Source organism: Boleophthalmus pectinirostris, unplaced genomic scaffold (genome assembly GCF_026225935.1).
Source record: "Boleophthalmus pectinirostris isolate CB_2022bp ecotype Guang Dong unplaced genomic scaffold, ASM2622593v1 HiC_scaffold_18, whole genome shotgun sequence".
NCBI lineage: Eukaryota > Metazoa > Chordata > Actinopteri > Gobiiformes > Gobiidae > Boleophthalmus > Boleophthalmus pectinirostris.
Window position 1 is genome coordinate 38,260,827 of NW_026571133.1, and position 15,837 is coordinate 38,276,663.

At 41.2% G+C, this 15,837-nt stretch overlaps 1 pseudogene; it reads right to left on the bottom strand.

Moving 5' to 3' along the window:
* Positions 1-13,498: 13,498 nt before the first annotated feature.
* Positions 13,499-13,615, bottom strand: LOC129409073 (5S ribosomal RNA; annotated as a pseudogene).
* Positions 13,616-15,837: the final 2,222 nt, after the last annotated feature.

Sequence of the window (15,837 nt, forward strand, 5' to 3'; positions counted from 1 at the left end):
AAGGGCAATAACGTCTTTCCCCTTGATAAAATTCACCAAACATTCTCTTTGTTCTGGTTTTAAATCCTCGATCTCAGGAATCACTGTCAACACAGAATGTATGACTTTATCTACATCCATCTTGACCGCTTTGTTTACTGTTGTGTTGTACCACAAATGGGACCTAGACAGGCGCTTGAATTTGACGTCAAGGCTTCACAGCTCTTCGCTGATTGGCCAGTGTGCGGTCTACAACCTCCAGAGTTCTTGCAAACCGCCTTGTCTGTTCTGGTTCCTGACCAAGTCGTCGGAGAGAAATGAAAGTGAGTGGAGGCACTAGGTGGTGCCAGCCTGGCTAGCTTTGTGGAGTGGGTTTTTAGTGGCAGGTTAAGTATGGCCACTGGGATGCACTGGCCTAGCACCAGCCACCTCTGCAAATACACGGACTGGATGAAGTATTTAAAAAAGTGTCTCCATACATCTCCAACACTCTGGCTAGGAAGTCCTATGTTCAAAATTCCAGACTGTCCCTTTAAGACCAACATGACAAGGCTTACTGAGAGAGGGACAACAACAATTGGAAACAGAGTCAATGGAGCCGGAAGTGCCTCCATGTTCACGACCTATTTGGAACGAGACAGCTAGTGGGTTAGAAATATCCATTTATGTATACAGTCTATGGTCAGAATGTGCACCAGAGGTCAAATTCTCCAGCTGAAGTAGTTCTGACCAAGACTAGCTCAAGATCTGGAGATGAGTCCCTGTGCACTGCCCCTGACAAGTTACTACAGTGTCACTGAAGGCCGGGTCAAATGCAGAGGACTCGTGCAATGCCAATAAAGCCAATAAAGTGTATGATAACCTTATATATGCCCACAACTGGTCAAACGTTAGAACCCATGTTTTCATTAATGTTTTGTCTTTATTTGCATGAAGGAATCTCAAATATGACTCAAATATACCTAGATCTAGAATTACCAATCTCTACTGAGCAAAAGGTAAAACGTAACTGTTAATTTGAAAACTTTAATAAAGGGTTACTCAGACATGTGTGAATGAAACAAAACACAACTCCAGGTATGTTTGAATGAGGTAAAAATATCAAATATGGACTCTCTTGGACACATTTAAAATGTAAACAGAAGAGAAAATTGCAAATGTAATATTAATAGCCACACTTGATTGAAGAATAAAATCTTTCACCCAATATTTTGTGTGTAAAAATTATCCCCAAAACCCGAGAAAGCACTTCACTCCTCAACTCCTTAACTTCTCATTTCAGCTCCTCCAGTCTGCTCCTCTCACCGTAGTGTCGGGGCCATTGTATCGATCGCAGGGAGTGTGATGGTGATGGGTTCTGACAGGTTGCAGACAGGGGCAGACAGGGGCAGACAGGAGCAGGGCCCGGGGTCACTGTGGCCATAGACTGTCTGCGTACGTGCACTGGTGCTGTCGACGTGCACGGAAAAGTACGCAAGTGCGAGACGAGGAGTAGATAGTTCGCGACAGCGTGTGGAACTTAAAGCGGGACTAAACACCTGAACTCCATCTACAAACACATTTCAGATAAAACTGTTAAATTGGAGGAGTGGGTTCTGGAGGTATAAGAAACACTGTAATTGGTCGAACAGGTATCCACACTTCAAACTCTGTCCTTGCAGCCACGTGTTTTTTATTGGAAACACCTGTCCTAGTTGATGTCCTGGTTGATGTCACATAGTACTTGAAACTGTAGTCATCACTGAACACAAAGCTGTAAATTTACTTAGTTTGACTAGTAACAGTAGACTACACTATGAAAAAATAATGTACACAGTACAAGCAAAGAATAGGCGAGATTCAGCTGACGTCATTGTTATTAAAAGCCCGTGTTGCATGCTGGGAAATATTCTGGTCGGAGGCAAGAAACATGGTAGCGGTCAAACACAGTGCGTAACCTCGCGTATTTATCCCCGATAATGGCAAATTCCTGCTGCATTATCGGATGCACAAATAGAAGGACGGAAGAAGGAAAATGTCTTTTTCGTATTCTGAGTGAAAAGTACCGCTAACAGCGAATTAAATGGCTTTCAAAACATTCGCAGAGCAAACATAGAAGATCCTAGTAAAACGTGGACTCCAACAAGTTCAACAACACATCGAGACTCTTGGAGGTTTTCATCTTTTCTGCTGTGAATGGCCCAGGAGTTTCCACCAAGTCATTGTGGATATCGCCAAAGTGAATATTTGTCCAGGTAGTTGGCGATTCTGACCAGAAATTTGGTTTGGTCCAGGTTCTGTAGGGGTTGAAAAGGGTGATTTGGCGTCGGTCCTCTGCCGTTAGAGTGGATAAATAATCGGGATCAATACTCTTTACGTGCTTTCTCGCTCCGTCCATCATGTTGAATTAGTGTTTCTTGCCGCCGACCAAAATAAATCCCAGCATGCAACGCGCACTTTTGTCAACAATGAAACTCGCCTATAGCAACTTCATTTCTCTCCAGCAACTAGGTAAGGAATTGTAATACACTAGACAGTTTGCAAGAACTCCGGAAGTTGTAGACCTCGCATCGGCCAGTCAGCAAAGAGCTGTGAAGCCATGTCTGGGTCCCTTTTGTGGTACAGCACAACAGTAAACAAAGTGGTCAAAATGGATGTAGACGAAGACATACATTCTATGTTGGCAATGATTCCCGAGATCGAGGATTTAAAGCCGGAACAAAGAGAATGTTTGGTGAATTTTATCAAAGGGGGAAGACGTTATTGCCCTTCTTCCTATACCAGTTAGCCCTGTTAGTGGCACATTATATTCTTCACGACCAAATAGCAGTGATTGGTTAAATAAAAAAAGTTCCCGCCTACCGTCAAGTGAACGAATCCTAATGCTGCGAGGTCAGACGGTTTCCACGAACTGAAACCAGCTCATGAATCAGACTACCTCTTTTTCACAAGTACACTGAAATCATGAGTAGGATGTATTGTTCAAAATAAAATATTCTACATTGTGGTTAAAATTAATTTTGATAGTGGTAGCTTTTTATTTATTCATTTAAATTTTGTTCAAACAGTTGTATTATTTTCTTGACAGAACAGTTAGTATAACTGAAACAAGATGAAGTGCTGTATGTAACGTCACCTGCATGATTTCAAGTAAATAAAGAGTTAAAGCCATACTATGGAACATTCCCCAAAGAGATAGATAAGCTTTATGCCATACTGTCCAAGATTATAGCCGCAGAACATTTCCATGGAACCAAGCAGGAGGTGGCTACCGCGGCTTTAAGTAAAGGAATCAATTTCAAACCGCAAAGCTGTTACTTATTATTTATTTTTTATTATTTATTTATTTATTGGTATTTTTCAGTCTCAATATAAAAGTATACTGTTACACCACCAGGCCAAGTTACAGTTTAGATCTGTGGAGGGTACAGATGTTTCATAAAGATTTTTAGCAATAAACACAAATAAAAATAAAACACTGTGGAATTTCTAGTTAAAGCAATAACATCTCCATGGAGACAAGCAAGCGTCCGACCTTCCACTGCACCTTTAAGTTTTATTTTTATGCTTAGATTTTGTGCTTAGATGCATGTTTTACTTTTCCTATTGATGTAGTGTGAAATACCAAATTACCAAAGTACAGAATAAAATGGATGAAATTCTGCAATTACCTAAATTTTGATCTCTTTGTTGCACAACCATTTGTTTGGAAGAAAAGCACAGCACTTTTTTTCCATGTAATAATTGCGTTTTCTCATTCTTGAATAAGCAGAGCACACTTCAGGATAAGTGGGTACAGTCAGTGCTCCGCTCCGCTCCGCTCCGAGCACAAATGATTTACCAGAAACAGCAGAAATGTTGGCTCCTGGAATCGGAATGGAAATAAGGTTCAAAATTTTGGTGTTAAATGGACTTAGAGTTTGCGTCATGGCTTAACAAGCTTCAGTTATACTAAAAAAATCAAGATCCATTTGAGGTGCAGTTTGTAAGTTTTCTGGTGGAGAGTCCGGCTCTATCTTGACATGTCCTACATTTGTCTTGCATTAAACCTGTCTATCTTTGTGGGAACAGCAGTTTAAATAGCAACGCCCAGACTTCCCGCACCCCAGACACTTCCTCCAGTGGTCCAACGGTCCAAAACAGCGACCGCAGCACTTCAAGCACTGCACCGGTTCGCCTGTCAATCTCACGCTCTACCCTCCCGTCACTCGTGAACAAGACCCCGAGATACTTGAACTCCTCCACTTGAGGCAGGGACTCTCCACCCACCTGCAGAGGGAGTCACCTTTTTCCAGTTGAGAACCATGGCCTCGGACTTGGAGGAGCTGTTCTTCATCTCAGCCTCTTCACACCCCCCAAACCGGACCCCCAACGGCCCTTAAGTGTGCTGAGAAAATCTGTCTATAAAACCGTGACAAAGCGGTTCTGGGAAGTCCGACATGCACTGGAAACAGGTCTGATGTACTATTGTAAAACCGTAAAAATCTAAATGAACTAAACTGGAAAAGAAAAGAAATGAAAGACATACATTCGTACTATGAACTGTTTGTCTATGTGGTGATAAATATAAATGCCACATTATGCAACATTCCAGACAAATAAAGGATCATTTTGCTTAACTTAAATGCTACAAAATGTAGATCAAATGTTGTAATTGAATATTAGAAAAGTGTAAATAAATAAGGATTAATGGATTATCTTTATGGCATACCGTAATTTCCAGACTATTGCGCGCACCTGAATATAAGCCGCATCAACTAAATTTTAACAAAATTTAAAAGTTGTACATATATAAGCCGCACCTGAATATAAGCCACAGGAGTCCACGTCTTCAAGAACATTTTCAAGTTCGAGCCGTCTGCTTTCATTGCCTCTGAAAGCTTTTGTCATCTTTTTGGATTGCTGCTGCCATCACCAAAATCTCACCATCGACTCATGGATGTCGAGTTCACGTGCAGCAGCTTGATTTTCTTCTTCCACAGCCACATCAATCGCCTTTAACTTAAAAGCTGCGAGCATCTTCATCATGTCAGTGTCTTGTGTAGGATTTCAGCAGATTTCAGACTCTCTCGGGGGCAGGGATAGTTCTATCAATCAGATTTGAGTGGATGTCCGACTACTGAAGTTTAAGACGTTTCTTCTCGTCATTTACACATATGGATAAGACACTAATGTTCATTTAACATCTTAACTTATTTTATCACACGTCGATAAACTATTTGAGTGCGCTGACACAAAAAACTAGTGTAGCAACTTCATGTTAACCCTAGATCCATGTTTAATTGCACAGACAGTGGCGTTTTCTGCACTCAGGCTGTTGCCAGACCATAGACTGTATATATGAATGGACAATGTGCCAAACGAAGAATCCATCCATATATTCGCCAAATTGTTTTATTAGCCACAGGGTTCAAAGTGTGAGAAAAAAGTAGAGGCTTATACTCTGGAAATCATGGTATATGTTTTAATCTTTATTCAGAGTTTTGAACGATTTGAATACCAGTTTGACAGTTTGCCGACCAACCAGAAAGAGGATGCTTCTTGCCTTGGGGGTCACTATCCACATTCTGGGCTCTTGTTTACGGAAGGGCATCCAACATAAAAACCTGCCGAATCACTGCACAACACTGTTTCACTGTGCTTCCTGATCCATTAGCTCTCGATGCATTTTTTTCCCCCTTTCTATAATAGTCTTATTATAGAGCATGTTTGGAAGTATTAGGTGTTCTGCTGAGTGATTTTTGTTGAATTGAATGAAAATCAAAGCAAACTTCCATTGGCGTACAGTACGTAATCTCCGAGTGTTCCGTCCAAGCCCAGTGCTAATGAGGCCATAGCTGAATGAGAGCTTTGAGCGGGCCCTCTCACACAGTGTAACAGTGTGGGGCTGTGGACTCTACTGGAGGACTACAGCTATAATTAAACTTGGGCCATGTGTTTGGTGCGGTTGGTTCTGGAAACGTGTAGAAATATGAAATAAGTATAAGTACATTGCAAAAAATGTTTAAAAATCAATTTAAAAATCTAATTATTTCAATTAAACGTTCGCTTTGTAACTCCTCTGGTTAAACTTTTACTTCTTGCTTGCCGTCATGGAGATATTAGCAAACCTTTCTTGCATTTTGTTTCCAACACAAAATCTTATTTAGCCATAACTATAAATCCATGTAGCTAATTGTCTTTCAAAGCCCCACAGGGTAACCTTTTAGTCAAAACATAAAATAACGTAAAATAAAAAGTAAAACAATAACCTGTTTTCAAGTGTTGTTGCTTATTGCTTTGCCAGAAATGTTCCTCAGTATGGCATTAAACATTTCTATCTGGCAGTTGTACAATTATAGGTATTTTAATCGCTCAAAAAAACAAAACAGAAAAACATGTACTGTATTTTCAGACTATAAATCGCACTGCTGGTCCTGCGACTGCGCATGTCTCCTGCAGTAAGAATGGCTTCTGCATCTTCCCCCAAAAAGAAAAACATATTTTGCCGATTACAAGATGTAAGTAGTGAAATATGTAACCTGGAAGGATGAATGGACAAAGTCTGGACTTCAGTGACAACTGAAACCATCCTGTCGAGGTTCAGAAAGGCCGGAATAATTATAACTGGAACTGATGCTGAGTCTGACGACAGCTACACAGAAGAGGAAGCGGCGCTCTGTTTACCTCCGGAGGTCACGGAATTGCTCAGAATTGGCACAGATGAAGAATTCAATGGATTTAGTGATTTGGAGTGAGATGGAGAGTGTGGTAAACTATAGTTATCTGAAGAACTGTTCCTATGTGATGTTAACAGTCTGTTGTTCTCTGTTCTATTATTATTATTAGAACTTGACTTTCAAGATGAAATGTTGGTTCCTGGTCTCTTATTTTATACAATACATTTTCCCCAAAAAGTGAGACTAGTCCGGCTTGACTTATACAGGTTTTTTTTTCTTCCTTGCACATTTTTTGGCTGGTGCGACTTATACTCCAAAGCGACTTATAGTCCAAAAAATACAGTACTTGTACTGTAAGGGCCAGTTTCCATCTCCACAGATCTGACGGGCAACCTCTCTCTACAAAGAATAGAAAACAACACAGGAGTTGCGCAGGATTCTGGACTAGCCCCTCTTAATTCCTCTCCTTTTTTCTACTTTAACCATGACACCACAATGTTTGAGCACACTAGATAAAAAGTTATGATTCAAACATGGATTACAATACAACGAAACATCCCACAACTGAATTATAAAACATTATCATGAAATATCAAACATTTTTCATTTGTCAAACATGTGAAAACCTTCCTGCAAAACCTTCCTTTTTTTCAGCAAATATAGCATGTTTCAAACCAATAAAAGGTAACATGGTGATCTAAAAATGCTATGTGTTGGCAATTCATACCCCACTGAAATAAAATACTCCCTATTTAAACATTATCTTGTTTTTTATAGTTTGAATACAATTTTTAACACTTAAAAAAATTGCACTATGATATGTTCAAATGTTGGTCCTAAAGGCTTAAACCTTCTTCTATAATCATGGTCCCACAAAGCCACTTTATTTCCAATGGGATGATCTCAAGTCCATTAAGGAAAAGGTACTTATATGACCTGCTGTTGAGCTGCTCTGATGTTTTTAAGCCACTCTGTAAATTAATTTTGCTATCCTGAAAGATCACTGGATGTACCGCGTATGACTCGGTGTATTGTATGGAGCTTGTTTATTTCAAACCCAATACAAAAGGATGAAATGTGAAGTATTTACCTTGTGTGAACAGATGGGACTGCAGTTCAACACATGTTTCAGTGACAAGGACAGTGGAGACAGTATGTTTGAAAGCACGCTGGAGTTATCTTGCTCTGCAGTTCTTTCTGAGGTGATGCTTTGTTAATATTTTCTATACACTTACTACCATCACTGCTCCTTTAGCCTTTACTGAACTTTCAACTTATTTTCACTTTGGCTTCAAAAGACATTTTCAAAGATAAGCTGACTCGTATGAACAGAGCAATGAAATGATTAAGACTGCTCTTAGCAAATAAAACGAGCAAACTGAACGTGGTTGAACTTTGAGCATTACAGTAGACAACTTATGCAAAGGTTATCGGAGATGTTTGCCTTCAACGTTTACCCACTCAGAGTCGTATTTGGAGTGATTCGTGATTCGTTTGAGCAATCTTTAATTGCTTATTTTTAAGACGCCATATTCCAGATCACTTCACGTGTTCACTTTACTTTGTTCTCCAATAAATTTTTCTTCTGTGACAGGATTCTGTAACATCACATTTTGGTGAAAATGGAAAAAAAAAACAAAAAACTGCTGATCTACAGTTATCCATTGGAGGTGCTGACAACTTCACAGTGCTTTGTTGTGATTACCGTATTTTTCAAACTATAAGTCACATCAAAGTATAAGTCGCACCAGCCAAAAATTCATAATGAAGAATAAAAAACATATATAAGTCGCACCGGACCATAAGTTGCACTTTTTGGCGGAAATTTATTTTATAAAATAAAAGACCAGGAATCGACATTTCATCTTCAAAGGTAATAAGGTAATAACAATAGAACAGAGAACAACAGACTGTTAACGTCACATATGAACAGTTCTTCAGATAAACTATAACATAAACAACAGAACAGAACAAGTTTAACAAACTCTCCATCTCACTCCAAATCACTAAATTCACTGAATTCTTCATCCTCGGTGTCACTTCTGAGCAACTCCACGACCTCCGGAGGTAAACAGAGCGCCGCTTCCTCTTCTGTGTAGCTGTCATCAGACTCAGCATCAGTTGAATCCCGACAGAATGGTTTCGGTGCCACTGAAGTCCAGGCTTTGTCAATCCATCCAATGACTTTCAGGAAAGTTGCATGGTGCATCCGCCCGGTTGCCGTGGAGCTGTGTTCTCTGTCCCCACTTTCCGTCAGTCCCTCACAAGTTTCTCGCTCACTCTAAACTTTCTTTCTGCTGCTCGATTTGCCCGTTTTTGGCTGCAGATTTCACTACTTGCAGCAGGACAGCGGCTCTTTCTGCAGGAGACATGCACAGTAGGGCGCCAAGTGACAGTGGTACAGGAGTAATAGGACCAGCAGATACTGACACACAAGCCTAGAGCGCCCTCTCGCAACTGTCAGTGTGAAAATGTTAATATATAAGTCGCACTGGAGTATAAGTCCACCCAAACCATGAAAAAAGTGTGACTTATAGTCCGAAAAATACAGTATATTTACGACAACGGCAGCTCCCATTGGTCAAAGCAGTTTTCTAGCTCAATACTGTGATTTAAAATGTCCAAATTATAACACGGCATGTATTTATTCCACTACCATTACTACTAGTACGACTACTACATCATATTAATACCAATAGTAATGCTTACATGTTTTATTATACGGTGTAAATTTGCTTTATTGATAAGTTTCATTTTATTCTAGTGCGCCCCCCCCCCCCCCCCCGCATCCCACTATTTGAGAAGGCCTGCACTAAACCACAGTGCTTGGGTGTTACAGTAGGTTGGTTTTGCACCTGCTGATACTGTACAGACACTGTAAAGAACATCATAAAGTCAGCTGGGCTTTTATAAGAGCCGAGGGTGGAATCTGAGACACTCCAGCAGCAGCAGCCGACTCCAGCAGACCTCCAGCACATGTGTGGAGAGGGGCCGTGCATGTGCTGGCCTTGATTTAAAGCAGTCATTAGTGCAGTGGAGATGTATGCGCTGTGCTAAACCCGCTGTGTCCAACATGCAAGCTGAAAATGTCTTAGGGTTACGTATCTGTAGGTTGCACAATGATGAAGATTTAGGACTGTAGCCATGGTAGTTTTGTTGCTTAAATAAAAGTACAGATACAGAGGCAAAAAGTTACACAAGGAAAAGGAAAAGTATCACATGAAAAAGTCTGAAAATCTACGTTTATATAAAGACGGTCTGAATAGAAGACGAAAAAGTGGCGTCGCATCTTCACTTTTTATTCCACGTTTAGACAAGTGTTTTCGGGAGGAAATTTGCGTGCATACGGTGACGCAAAAGTGTGTGGAATTCAATGTATATGTGACGTAAACGTGTACGCGACGTGAGCAGATCTAAGCAGAGTTTTGTGTCTTGGGCAGTGTAGATGGAAATGCTACGGCGGAGCATATTTAACTTTTCCACTCTGGGTGGTTTCAGATTTTTGCATTTTTAAGCCCCAAAAACACCGTCACCTTCTAAACAAAAATATTTTGTCATTTTTACCCTTAAGCGTTTTTGTGTAAACAGGCCCTAGAAGTATTAAAGTATTAATTTAAAATTTTTCTTAAAGTATTTCAACAAATTTTGATAAAGTGTTGTTCAAATGTTAAATGAGGTGATACTGATTCAAAATTATACAGATTTTGGTGAACAGAGTCAATACGAATCAATTTATCTATTATTATTTTATTTATTTTTTTTTATAAATTATGTGTATTTATTTTTGTTTGCTGAAAGCCAAAGACTGAACTCAAAAGCTTTAGTTAAAATGTTACCACAAACATAGTAAAAATCACTCCTCAAATCATATGAAAAGTACTTTTCACTTTTCAGTTCAGTTTTCAAGCTGCTGGGTCACTAGTAGGGATGCACTGATCTGATACTAGTATTTGATCTGCGTTCTGATACTGAGTTATTTGCTGGATTGGATATCGAGTTCCACATATCTGTTCAGTCGATAGCCTGGTTGGACTGTTCAAGAATTGTAATCGTCTCTATTCACGCTTATGTCACAAACCAGGAAGACGTCTGGAAACATGTGACGACAACTTCTGGTGGGCTCTGTTCACTGTAGTAAGTCTGACAAAATCTAGGAAAAAAGAGAAAATGGCCCAGTTTTCTTCATCTCCATGTCATTGTAGTGTTCTGTTATGTTCGGCTAATCAACAGTTACAACCATACGTCAGTTTTCATCATTTCCCCACTGACACACAACTCCTAATGCACTGAGTACATGTGATTAGAAGAGATGAGTGTTACAAACCAGTTCTAGGGACAAAGGAAAGTAACACAAAAGAGATGTGATGTAAAGTAGAGCTCTGCAGGACCGGACACAAACCAGTGCGGCGCGGGACACATTTTGGAAGCTCACTGCGGGCGCTGGGGGGAGGGATGATAAACTGCAGTCCCGCAAATTAAATATGAGTGTAAAGTAAAATATACAAATGATGAATGTAAGCATATCATGCATAATTTGTGCTGGATATTTTATTTGGCATTAATAAACACATTTTAAGCAGCAGACTGTCCCCCGGTCCCGTCAGCCGCGGACAGTCCCCCTGCGTCCCGTACACCACGGGACAGTCCCCCTGCGTCCCGTTCGCCATGCGGACAGTCTCCCTGCGGACAGTCTCCCTGCGTCCCGTACACAACAGGGACAGTCCCCCTGCGTCCCGTACGCCACGCGGACAGTCCCCCCGTCCCATACGCCGTGGACAGTCCCCCCGTCCCGTACGCCGCGGACAGTCGCCCCGTCCCGTACACCATGCGGACAGTCCCCCTGCGTCCCGTACGCCACAGGGACAGTCCCCTCGTCCCGTACGCCACAGGGACAGTCCCCTCGTCCCGTACGGCACGCAAATAAAAATACTATTACTTCTGTATTTTGCAGCATTTTGGCTGCAGACGCATGTTTGATTATGTTTTACAGAAACAGAACTTAAAACCACATGGCTCATTTGCATAAATTATTACCGCTCTTTGTGTCGATGTTGCGGTCAGCTTCTGTCGGACTAAAGGACACGACTCAGTGGAACACGAGTGTTCTTTCTGCGGCAGAGGATGTGCGGCTGATGGTGAGTCTTTTCTGTGCTTCTGTCGTGTTGGAGATGTGGAACTTTTCAGAGATTATAAATCTGCAGGTCATACACATAGACCGGACTGTGGTGCAGCTTCATAGCTGAACAAAGTCGTACTTAAACATTTTGGTAATACTGTATACCCTGGTAAAATCCTGAGAAGGTTTAACTGTATCAAAATTTGGATACCGCCCAAGTCTTCATTTTACCACTGATCACATTTACTTCAATGGGTTTTTTCAGCTGGCGAGGTCAGTATAACTACACCTGAAGTTGTCATCGCATGTTTCCAAACGTCTTGCTGGTTTGTGACGTAAGAAGTTGTTCAGCAGATACTTAAAGCTATAGTATTGAAATCAGTATCGGAACTGGAAAAGCTGGATCAGTGCATCTCAAACACTGTCACAAATGATTAAGTTCAGTGTTTTGCATTTTGTATAACTAAAAACGCACGTACCGCTCTATTTTAGTGTCTTCTGCCTAAATAATCCATGCTGTGACATTTACCTGCTCACTTGCACTTAAAAGCACTCATGGTATCCCTGTCTTCATTGTGTAGGCTGAGCTTTGATCCTGGCCTATTAGCAGATCCTCAGATAAGTGTCCCACTACAACAACTAATGCACCTTCTCCATCACCCGGCCCATTCTAGTGCCTCCCGCTCCCATGTCCCCGAAACACAACACCGCATAAATATTTGTCCAACATAACCAGGGGCCCCCATTCAGCTGATCAGTCCCGGCCGGGCCCCTGCACAATCGGGCCCTTATACGCCGTGGGTAACTCTAGCCTCAGCTCGCCGCTCATTATTGATGTCCCTCTAAGTGTTACTGTTACAAACCAATTACTCTGACATCAATGTTAGATGAGCGGGGCTGCGTGTCCGAGCCAGGGCCGGATCAGCTTCCCTACTGCCATGGTGATTCACTTTCACTGCGTGTTTCTCAATCATGGGTGCGGGGGCAGTTATTTTTTCTTTGTTTTTTATCTGGTCTCCGAAAGTTTGACCAGGTTTTGTATTCACCCTGTGTGTCTGTGTGTGTCCACCCGTGATAATTCTGCCATTTATGTACCGATTGTCACCAAATTGGGTAAGTGGGTCAAGCCCCCGTGCCCGATGCAGCAAAAAAGTTCGGTGATGATCCAAGGTCATTTGAGGTCACAGAGGTCAATTGAAAGGTCACGCCGTTATAAAGGATAGGCAATTTCGGCAATTTCTGAACCATCTGCGGGCTTAAATATTCACCCAGTCATCACACAAGTTGGCACACACATAACCAGGGTACACTGGATGTTACAGGTTGAAACCGGTCAAGGTCACTTGAAGATCAAGGTAACCACAGTCAAATATGCGTTTTTGGTCATAACTCCGTGAAGGTTTGAGCTAGAGCAACGAGAGTGGTCTCAAAATCTCAGAAAAAATATTATCTATTTATAATTCTGTGCATATGTATAGTCAAATATTAATAGTTTTTGAGATAATCACTAATTATTAATTAATCATTGCATTTATATCGCGCCTTTCAAGATACCCAAAATGCTTTACAGTTCATTATTCATTCACTCCACACTCAGTGCTGGTAAACTACTACTGTAGCCACAGCTGCCCTGGGGCAGACTGACGAAAGCGAGGCTACCAATCTGCGCCATCAGCCCCTCCGACCACCACCATCACTCACACACACACACACCACTTTCATACTAGGTAATGTGGGTGAAGTGTCTTGCCTAAGGACACAACAACCAATGTGGCACCTGGAATTCCCAGTGTCTCCCATCCAAGTACTAACCAGGCCCAGTCTTGCTTAGCTTCAGAGATCTGACGGGATCAGGCTTTGACAAGCCGGTATGGCCACAAATGATGGATTATAACAGTTTCTTTCTCTTTCAGTGTTTGCCGTTAAAATTCTAATTGGAATGAAAATAATTTCTTTTTCTTAAAAATTTCTTTTTTTTTTTGTTTTTCTTTTTCTGGTGATACACAACACACTGATCTACAGTCACAGAACTGTCCTTCTTCCTACGGGATTTGGGAAAAGCTTAATATACCATTTAGCCCCGTTAGCAGCGCATTACAACCAAATAGCAGCAACTGATTAAATAAAAAAGTACCATCTACTGTCTATAGTCTACCATCGAGCAAATGAATTCTAATGCTGCGAGGTCAGATGGTTTCCATGAAGTGAAACATACGTTAAATCCAAAGGGAGAGTAACAAAAGAGAGAACAGGACTGGGGGACTGTTGAAGGTAACATAGTCAAATAACATTTACTACCAAAAGTAAAGTAAACAAACAAAACAAAATACACGAAAAATTTGCTATCTTATATGGTAAATGTATGGCCACATTTTTATACAGCGCATTTCCACATTCGAGGCATTCAGAGCGCTTTACATCAAGAAACCACTCACCCATTCACACACAGATTCATACACCAGTGAACATAGACAGCGGGGGGGGGGGTAAATGTCTTGCCCAAGGACACAACAACAGTATTCATCTGTCATTGGTGGAATCTCTACCAACATGTGGGTCAGTGGATCTGCCTGCTCTCTACCAACGATGTTTACTGTATGTGGAGAGTGGGATTTGAACTGCCAACCTTTGGATTAGTAGACAAACACTCCAACTATTACAAGGCTCAAATTACGCTAGTTTCTGATCTATGCTATAATATTCTAGCCTGATTCATCAGCCGGTTTCACTTTGTGGAAACTGTCTGACCTCGCAGCATTAGAATTCATTCGCTCAATGATAGTCAGGTACTTTTTTTTATTTAACCAATCGCTGCTATTTGGTAGTCAGGTATGTAATGGTATATTAAGCTTTTCCCAAATCCTGTAGGAAGAAGGATAATAACGTCTTTCCCCTTGATAAAATTTACCAAACATTCTCTTTGTTCCGGCTTTAAATCCTCGATCTCGGAAATTGTTCATAACACAGAATGTATAGCTCTTCGCTGATTGGCTGGTGCCCGAACTTCTCAGGCTTTTGCAAACTGTCTAGTGTATTCCGATTCCTGACCTAGTCGTTTGAGAGAAATGAAATTGAGTGAAGGCACTAGGGGGCACCACAAACATCACAAACATACCTGGACTTGTATTTTGTTCGATTCAAACATGTTTAACCCTGCATATTTAGGTTGAGTTTTTTCTTTCAAACTGAAAACACTCCACCTTGTGATGTCATGTGTAATACAGGAGGTGCTCCGCTGTGTTTTTAAAACTCCATACACCTTCACTAGAATCATTTGGATGATTTCAGACCTGAAATTACCGGTCTCTACTAGGAATGTAACAATAACCGAAATATCGTGATATCGTATCGTTACAATCTTATTGTTTACTGAACAAAAGATTTTAAAAAGAAGTAGCTGTTACCTAAAAACAACCCTGACATCACAAGGTGGAACAGAGCATTTTGAGCTAATAATTCGAACTCCAGGTCTGTTTTTGATGACGTAACAACATTATAACATGTCTTAAAGCTCACAAGTCAATTTTGCGTAGTACACTGCAGGAGTTTAAAACATTGTAACATGTGTTTATTTTTTTATTCTAGCAATTCGTCACACATGATCTCCCGGACGCCTCGCCGTGGCCTTGGCTTTGCACGGTGAGTAAATTGTCTGGAGTGACAGCTGGCAGTCTTGAGGTTTCCAAGGAAGGAAAAAAAAAAAGGAAAAAAAAAAAAAAAAATCCAAGTTGTGGAGGTTCAAGAGGTAAAAGAGTCAAAGGGTGAACGCATGTCCCCGCTATGACTCTGGGAATTCTGGTGACCCGGTAAAGTGATATCACGCCATCAAAGACAGAGCAGGGACGAAAGAGAGGATGGACAGAGGGAGAGAAGAAGGAGAGAAGAGGGAGAGAAGAGAGAGAAGTGAGAGAAGAGAGAGAGAAGAGAGAGAAGTAGGAGAGATGAGAGAGAAGTGGGAGAAGACAGAGAAGAGGGAGAGAAGTGGGAGAAGAGAGAGAGGTTGGAGAGAACAGAGAAGAGGGAGAAGAGAGAGAAGTGGGAGAAGAGAGAGAAGTGGGAGAGAAGAGGGAGAAGTGTATGAGGAGAGAGAGAAGAGGGAGGAGA